The following is an 8,860-nucleotide window of genomic DNA, read 5'->3' on the forward strand; positions in this document are numbered from 1 at the left end:
GACTTTAGCTCCTGCAGGACCGCGCTCACGCCATCTCCGGGAAAATAAACGAACAACCAAATAAACCAGGAAAAAATTTTTAAAAAACTTACGTTTTTTTGCAGAGCATTCCCCACGATGTACATCTCTTGTACAAAAAATATACGCTCACTAACCTGAAACAACAGAAAAAATACGTTAGTTGAAAATAATAAAAAAGAAATAAATCTTATAACATACCTGATTTTATCTCGTTCCATGCTCTCCATCCTACTGTCGTGTTCCAGAAAATCTTCGTTCCAGAGCTGCACCAGTCGTCGTGCCTCCTCAGAAACAGCCTTAAGGACAAGAGTACCTTAAGGCAACAGTTAGTGAAGAAGGTACTACGACTGAGACCTTGCACATCGGACATCTCAAGGCCACAAAAAATATAGATCTACTACTATAGGTAACAAGAAAGATTTAAGGTGTCTTTAACGAGATAAATCTGTATAGAGAACTCTAGAGATTAAATAATAATAAATGAGGAAAATATGAGTTATTTTTATTTTCAAAGAGAATTTACTCCAAAATACAATAATGATGTGCAAAATGCATTATTTTAAAATTATCAAATTTAAGTTTTATTATATTAAACATGAACAAAATTAAAAATATTTTGAATTGTTTTAGTATAAACGTACAAGTTTATTAAGAAAAACATGATACCTCAAATATTTTTTTAAATGTAAATACAATTATTAGAGAATAATAATTAAAAAAATAGTAAATTATTATACAAAAAATAAGATTTAATCCTATGACAATGCCCTACAGAAAACTATTACAGAGACTAGAATAGAGTGATTATTGTTTGAAATTTAGTTGAAAACTACAGAAAATAAAAATGATGTCCTCTAGAATTTTTTGAAAAGAACCTAATCCCAAATAACGCTAAAAAGAGAACACTAAAACAATGGAAGACTTGGAATCTCCATTGCCTTAGCACTCTCGATTCAACATTACAGAGACAAAAATAGAGTGATTAAATTTAGTTTAAAATTACAGAAAATAAAAATAATATCCTTTAGGATTTTTAGAAAGAATCTAATCCCAAATAACACTAAACAGAAAACACCAAAATAAGAAAGGCTGTGAACCTCAATTACCTTAGCACTCCCCATTCAACACTACCGAGATTAGATAAAAATATAAAAAATAATAATTTTTGTTATAAAAATACTTAAAAAAAAGAAAGTGGTTAATTGAAGATCCGATTTCCTGGCACACATTTCATTAAACTTTGAGCAAAAAAAATGTTTTTCAATAATAAATTAAACATAATAGAGTATAAGCCAAATTGGGTTTAAATTATTTTGAGAAATAGACACCTCGAAAAAAATTAAAGATAGTATTTCTTGTGGTTTTTACAAACGACAAGAAATACAGAGGATTATATATGATTCGAATCAAAGAATGTATAAACGCAAATAAAGTGTGACCTTCAAATGCTGTGAAAAGCCTTAGAACAGCCCCAGAACCACGAACCGACGCGACCGTTATAATTATGCTTTAGAAATGGTTCTTCTACATTTCCTCTTCATCTGCATACTGAAACAACGATAAAAAGAAGATCAGTAAAGATGTCCGCGTCCAGAAAGTCCAAATAAATTCAACTCACCTCCATTCCACATCCTTTCACCGGCGATTCCTGCCACACGGCGTAAAAAGCAGCGTCGTCACACCGCGGGGCAGAAGGACGCCCCTGGTTCCTCAGGAACTACGGACGGTCCCTGGGGAATCCCATTTAACGCGTCATCAGGATCGACAGAACCTGGAATTACTTTTTAGCAGCAGGACATCTAAACACACAGACCGACTAAATTCACAAATAACACACGCTGCGTACACGATCATAGTTCTGGAAAGATAGAAATATTTTTGAATTAAATTTATGAAAAAGAAATGGACAGAGGTGTGTTCGGACTTACCTCACTAACACTGACACTAGGCTGAATATGCTGGACTACTGCCCATCCCATCATTCCGATTAAACGTCAAGATGTATGTCCCTCCCCCTCAGTGCTGGCTGTCCATCGCAGGGTAAATTTTATATTTTGAAAGAGCTCTATCGCTTTGACATGAGATTATTAGGAAAAATTAGTTTAGATAAGATAGAGAGTTGTGCAAAATAGTTTCGATACAGCGATAGAGCAGAGAAAAATTTGATGGGGCAGAGCAAAGTTTAAAAAAGAAATGGTCCCTTATTCCAATCTCTTACAACAGTGAAAAGAAAACCCTAAAATAACGCCAGACTGGAACCGGCACTATTTTAGCATTATCAATTCATTCATCTCAAAGACCAGTAAACTAAATAAAAATTATTATAAATTTGATTTGAAATTATATAAAAATATAGAGAATAAAACAGTTTAAATCAGAGAATGAATTTACTTAATTTATACATGAATGGGAATACTAAAACAAGAAGGCTGTTACTCTTCGATCGTAATTGTATCATCCATTCACAAGAGACCATGTAAAAAAGATTATTTTAAACAAAAATTATGTTTTTTAGTATAGTTTTTAAGAGAGAGAATCCAACATCACTGATACTAGAATAGGGTGATTATTGTTTAAAATTATATTATTTAGAATTTTTAGAAATAGCCTAACCCCAAATAACGCTAAAAAGAAGACCTAAAACAAGAGAAGCTGTAAACCTCTATTTTCGTAGCACCCTCGATTCAACGTTACAGAGACTAGAATAGCATCATTTTAAATTTTTAGAAAGAATATAGTCTCAAATAAAACTGAACAGGAAACGCTAAAATAAGAAAGGCTGTGAACTCAATTTTTATGAGAGAGAATCTAATCCCAAATAATGCTAAAAAGAAAACACTAGAACACTGAAAGACTTGGAATCTCCACTGCCTTAGCACTCTCGATTCAACATTACAGAGACTAGAATAGGGTGATTAAATTTAGTTTAAAATTACAGAAAGTAAAAATTATATTCTTCAAAATTTTTAGTGCAAACCTAATCCCAAACAACGCTAAAAAGAAAACACTAGAACAATGAAAGACTTGGAATCTCCATTGCCTTAGCACTCTCGATTTAACGTTAGAGACCAGACTAGCACTAAACAGTAAAATAAAAGAAAGATGTGTACCTCCATTACGTTAGCACTCTCCATTCAGTACAACCGAGACTTGATAAAAATAAAAAACATGAATTTTTGTTACAATAATACTTAGCAAAATGAGTGGTTTATTAAAGATCCGATTTCCTGGCACATATGCCGTTAAAGTTTTAGAAAAAATAGGTTTTAACCGGTCATAACTCCAAGAGATAGAACCTTCTTAAACCGTTTAAATGGACATACCAAAACACCGGAGAGACCCAAAGGCACGGCGGGTGTTGTTCCAGTCAATTCGAACCTTTACGGAATCTTGGCCAAGCCTCGACCCTCCGATACCAGCTTGGTCCTCCATTCCTGAGGACATTTGTTCCTTGGAACCCTGGCCAGACCAAAAATCACCGGGCTACAGGGCGACCCAGCTCAAAAAGAATCAGATTAAGAATTTGACCGTGTCGTCGAGAAAAAACCATTCGACAACGGTTTTTATTTTTCGAGTAACGAGGCAACCCGGAAAACAAGTTTATATGCCTGCGTTTTTCAGTTTCGAGAGGAGAAGTAAAAATATAAAGACTTTTACTAGTAAAAGCTTTATATTATGGTGGTTAACTAGCAAGGCGCTAGTACGACATCGGAGGCTGAGAATAACCACATAGCTTTATGACGTTCCGATCGGACAATTTAACGTAACGTCTTCAGCCACATTCCCCACACTCAAGGACCAGCGTTTACCTGCCCTTTCCGGTCCAAGAGTGCCAGATGATCCCAACCCACTGCACCCCTTTACAAGCCTCCTAGTCCTCTAATTGAGCTGAGCCCCACTCCCCAAACACCCTTTACGTTTAGGACAACAACCCGGCCCCATGGGATAGCCTGCATAGCATGATATAAGCTTACGCCCGGTAATGGAGCGGTCGAATAACATACCCACTGGCAAACTACAACGCAACGAGCACCTGGGAACCCCGGCCTGTTACCGGGGCTGTAATAATATGCGAACGAATCCAGGGCGAAACAGTCCCAGGCCTCCGAGACTGGCCCCTCGCGACAGTACCCACAGCCTACGGATTGCATCGCAACCACCCCGCAACGCTGTTTTTTTGTGTCTATCGATTTTAGAAAAATACGAGCACTAAAAAGTACTCGTGTTTATTATATTAAAATACTAGCACTAAAAAGTACTGGCATTTATTACATACTTCATTCTGTTAAAGTGACATTAATTTAATTTAATAATTATACTTTCAAATGTAGAGATGAAAATCTCTGTTTTCATGGATAAAAGTCTATAAACATTTCTTATAGAGTTTTATTTGCGTTAGAGAAAAAGAGTGACACTTGATATTGAACCCAGACTATGTAAAACGACGGATTAATCTAACACGAACTCAGCGGTCATGTCTTTAGAGCCTGATAGTAGAGACATTAAACCGCACGCTTACTAGCTGGGAGCGTTGATGGATTTTCACGTGATAGCATTCCATGAGCCGTCTGCATGGGTAAAGTAAGTGTAGTTTGGTAATTACAATTTTGCGTCCCCATTCGATTGCGATCTGAAAAAAGAAAAAAGAAAAAAACTTACAAAAATACCCCAAACAACCCTCTGGCTTTTAATAATATATAACCTTGAATAATAATCAACGACTGGAGTTATTGAAAGTTAAAATAAAAAATATATGTAAAATTAAAAATGTTATCAGTATCTCAGTATTCGCGCTTCAATAAAACACCTCAGTTATACAAGGCGTTAAGGAGTGTAGGTCTTATTAACTTTTAACTACTCTATGTGACAGAGAAAACATGTTTATAGAGAAAAAAGTTTCCAAATTGACTGAGATATATACATTAGAAAAATATTTATTTACAAATTGGTTGTAGAAAAAAAAAATATAGTAAAATATTATAAGTTAAGTAGCTCCGTGGACCCCCTGTATACTGTATAGAACCAAATAATTATTCTCAATTTAGAAAAATGTGATTTAACTACAAAAAAAAATAGTGTGAGCCGTTTTTGAAAAAGTGGGTGAATAATATTGTAATTTTGGTTGAGACCGAGAAACCTATGAGTTCCAAAAAAAATTTAACCGAGAAATTAAAAAAATTATCTAATTAAAAATAATTTCAAAAATAAATATAAATATAAGTAAGCCAAAAAAAACGAAGTGTATAAAAAAATTAAAATTACAATAAAGTAGCACTATATTAAAAAAATCCTATGAAATTATATCATTGAAATCAGCTAATATTTTTTCTTAAAAATGTATATACAAATATTATAAAAAAAAAACAATAAATATACATCTGTAGAGATTAGTAGTGAAGACGAAAAATTAATAAAACACCAGTAAAATAATTCAAAATCTTCGTGTGATCTGTATTTGAAAAAGGAAGTGAATAATATCTATTGTGATTTTGGTTCACCCTATATACCTATGATCCTATGAATGCTAATAAAAATTGTGACCAAGAAATTTAAATAACTATTTAATAAAAAATTATTTAAAAAATATATTATGTATAAAAATAAAATTACAATAAAATAGCCTGGAAAGTAGCATTATTTTAGGAAAATCTAATGAAATTATTTCATTGAAAACAGCTAATAGTTTTTTAGCTATTATTCTTAAAAATTTCTATTCCAAACCTCCAAAAAAAATATAAATCAAAAATATATTATGAAATATATGTACTTCTGTAGAAATTAGTAATGGACCAAGAAATAGTAAAATATCATTAAACTAGTTGAAGCCTGGCGCATCCGCCACGACATCAAGAAAAAAAATACTTTTTATTTTTTTTAAATTAAATGAAAAACAAAAAATCCGGCGACGACAGTTTTTAGAAGAGCTAATTAGCTATCTTTTAGTAAAAAAGCAACTTTCTAGAGCAAGTCGATACTTCAGTAGAGACGACACAGATAAACATTAGCAGTTTATATATGTAGATATTTGAAAATCTTAGTGTGTCTGTTTTTGAAAGAGTGGTGAATAATATTGTAATTTTGGTTCACCCTATATATCTACTAAACTACAACCTATATAGGTACTAAAAAATTGTTACCAAGAAATTTCAATAGCTACTTAATAAAAAAGTATTTAAAAAATAAATATAGATAGATAAAACAGATAAAAATCATAGAGACAGAGTGTAACAGAGTATGAATAAAATTTTACAATAAAGTACCATTATTAAAAAAACAGCTGATAACATTCCTTAAATTTTTTTTCGCAGATATTAAAAAAAGAAAATAAAAATATTTACATATTTCTGTAGAGATTAGTAGTGGGTGAAAAGTTAATAAAATATCAGTAAACTATTTGAAAATCTTGCCAGAAGCAACAAAAAGATATTATAGTTTATCAACCCCAAGCACATATTAGTCTCTAAGAAATAAATAAAATCACTGAATTAGCAAGCAAAATTCACTAGCTTCAAAAAAACTATCAATAGCAATAAACTACCTATATTAATTTTCTAAATATTATTTTGTTTAAATGCATCTTTTGCAAAAAAACAACATCTAGCAAGTGCTTTAATAAAATGAATGCAAATATAATATTTAAAAAAAAAATAATCAATGCACAATTAATAGCGTAGACTATAGAGAAATATTTCACAAACTTAAAAAACAAGAAACCAGTATTTTAACTTTTCGGGTTTAGATCAGTTACAAGAAAAAAAATCAGCTGATTATCAATATAAATTTCACTAGTTATTCTTCATTAAATATTTCACTAATTAAAGCAGCTACAAGCAGATGCAATTCTGTGTTTTACAGCTTTCTAAACTTTATTTAGATTATTTTATAAAAGATGTAATACATAAGTATTCCCTTTTATATAATATCTTCAAGAAAAACCAAATCAAATGCACTACTCGTAGAAATATTCTTCAGAAAATTGAGAGATTATTATATATTCACTTATATAAGGCTTTTATTTCTAAAATACTATATACATGAAGATATCTAAGTCTAAAAATTATTTATTTTAATACATAGATATCCTGTACAACCATAAAAACATCAAATTTAGAAAACTGTCAATCCACAACAAGTTACATCTTTTTATAGCAAGCAGAAATTATAAAAAAGGCAAAACTTTTATACACTGCCCGATAAAATTTCGACCAATCGGAAAAGAAATAACGTTACACTCAGCCAATAGAGTTGCTCAAGCCGGCCGCTTTAAGAGGGTCCGATTTGTCGAAAAATATCAGGAAATTCGTAGGAAAATGGTCGTACTTACCATCTCTCGAGTCCAGCTGGGCCCTACCCGCGATTGTACCGGGTACCGGACAAAATGTGTAAAGGCGCACATTCACTCCCGGAGTGCAGCACGTCTGGATACAGCGCCCGAGCTCAGGTACGACCTAAGCTATATGACGTGTCCAGACCCATACCGATCCTTGGTCCATTCCATCCAAAGGCAGCCTGGTTTCTCTGCGACTTGAAGATATGTTGCTGTGTTGATATTCGTCATCTCCTTCTTCACTGGCAGCATGGTCCTTGGATATCCGTAACCCTGGATAATTTCTGGCATAATCTGAAACAAGACAAAATATCTTTTAGTTACATAGTTAGTTTAGTTACATAGTCTAGAAACATAAAAACCTAAGCAAAAAGTCTCTAAGAAATAAATAAAATTAATGAATTAGCAAAGAAAATTTACTAGCTTCAGAAAAACTATCAATTATACCTACAATATTAAGTACTAATTATTATTACCTTATATTAAGTTTCTAAATGTTATTTAGTATAAATACAAGCAGATGTAATTTTTCTGTTTTACACGTTCCTAAACAATATTTAGATTATTTTATAAAAGATTATTACATAATTATTTTCTATTACATAATATCTTTAAGAAAAACCATATCAGAAAATTGTTCAGAAAATTGATTGACTATAATTTATTCACTTATATAAGGTGTTTATTTCTAAAATACTATATTCATCAAACTATTTAAGTCTGAAAATGATTTATTTTAATCCAGTACAACAATAAAAAAGAACTATTTATAGCAACAGAAAGTATAAAAAAGTAAACAGAAAGAAACGGAAAGTATAACAAAAAAAGGTGGCTTTGACTTTTTTTGTTGATCTTGCGCTTCTACGCCTTCTGCCGGTCACCTTCAGACGATCGGATTTTTCGAAAAATATCGGGAAATTCGTAGGAAAATGGTCAAACTTACCCTCTCTAAGAGTCCAGTTATGCACTAAACATGATTTCCGAGCACAATATACAAGAAAACGGCACTTTTCCTTAAAAAATCTGGAGAGACAAGCGAGAAAGACATCATCGTCAACGGTCCGTCTAGAAATGACGCATGACGAAAATCGACCGAAACGACCAATAATATTGGGTTTTGGTGCTCGGTTTCTAATTTTTGACGCTAGAGGGAGCGCCAACTCGAGTTTTTCTTTTGTTTTACCGATGGAAAATTATGTAATTATATGACCTAAATTTCAAGTTTAAATGAAAATTTAGCAATATAATGCTACATTGGAGACAAAACTATTACCAGGGAAATGTAGATACGTGTTTTCCGAATAAAATGACACCAAACAATAAACGAATAAAGCAAAATTCACAAAGATATCGCATTTTAATTACCCCAATATCCCTAATTGTCAATATCATAAAAAATGGATTTTTGCCTTAAAAAAGATGTTGAAGCTTTAGAATAGTTAAGGAATTATAGATTACCATTAAATATAGTTAATTAAGCAGTTTCAGACCTATTAAACCAATATAAATTAA

General features: G+C 32.1%; 2 long non-coding RNA genes across 2 annotated transcripts; both read right to left on the bottom strand.

Annotated features, from left to right (window-relative positions):
* Window positions 1–800: 800 nt before the first annotated feature.
* LOC115879059 lies at window positions 801–4,359 on the bottom strand. The gene is made up of 3 exons (XR_004049657.1): window positions 1,950–4,359; window positions 1,640–1,879; window positions 801–1,569 (listed from the first exon to the last, which is right to left on the bottom strand). It is a non-coding gene; the product is annotated as an uncharacterized LOC115879059 (long non-coding RNA).
* A 7-nt stretch (window positions 4,360–4,366) lies between these two features.
* Window positions 4,367–8,398, bottom strand: LOC115879060. Its single transcript, XR_004049658.1, has 3 exons — window positions 8,292–8,398; window positions 7,346–7,642; window positions 4,367–4,651 (listed from the first exon to the last, which is right to left on the bottom strand). It is a non-coding gene; the product is annotated as an uncharacterized LOC115879060 (long non-coding RNA).
* Between the last annotated feature and the right edge of the window lie 462 nt (window positions 8,399–8,860).

The sequence above is a fragment of the Sitophilus oryzae genome, unplaced genomic scaffold (assembly GCF_002938485.1).
Source record: "Sitophilus oryzae breed Bouriz unplaced genomic scaffold, Soryzae_2.0 scaffold_1576_pilon_pilon, whole genome shotgun sequence".
NCBI classification, from domain to species: Eukaryota; Metazoa; Arthropoda; class Insecta; order Coleoptera; family Curculionidae; genus Sitophilus; species Sitophilus oryzae.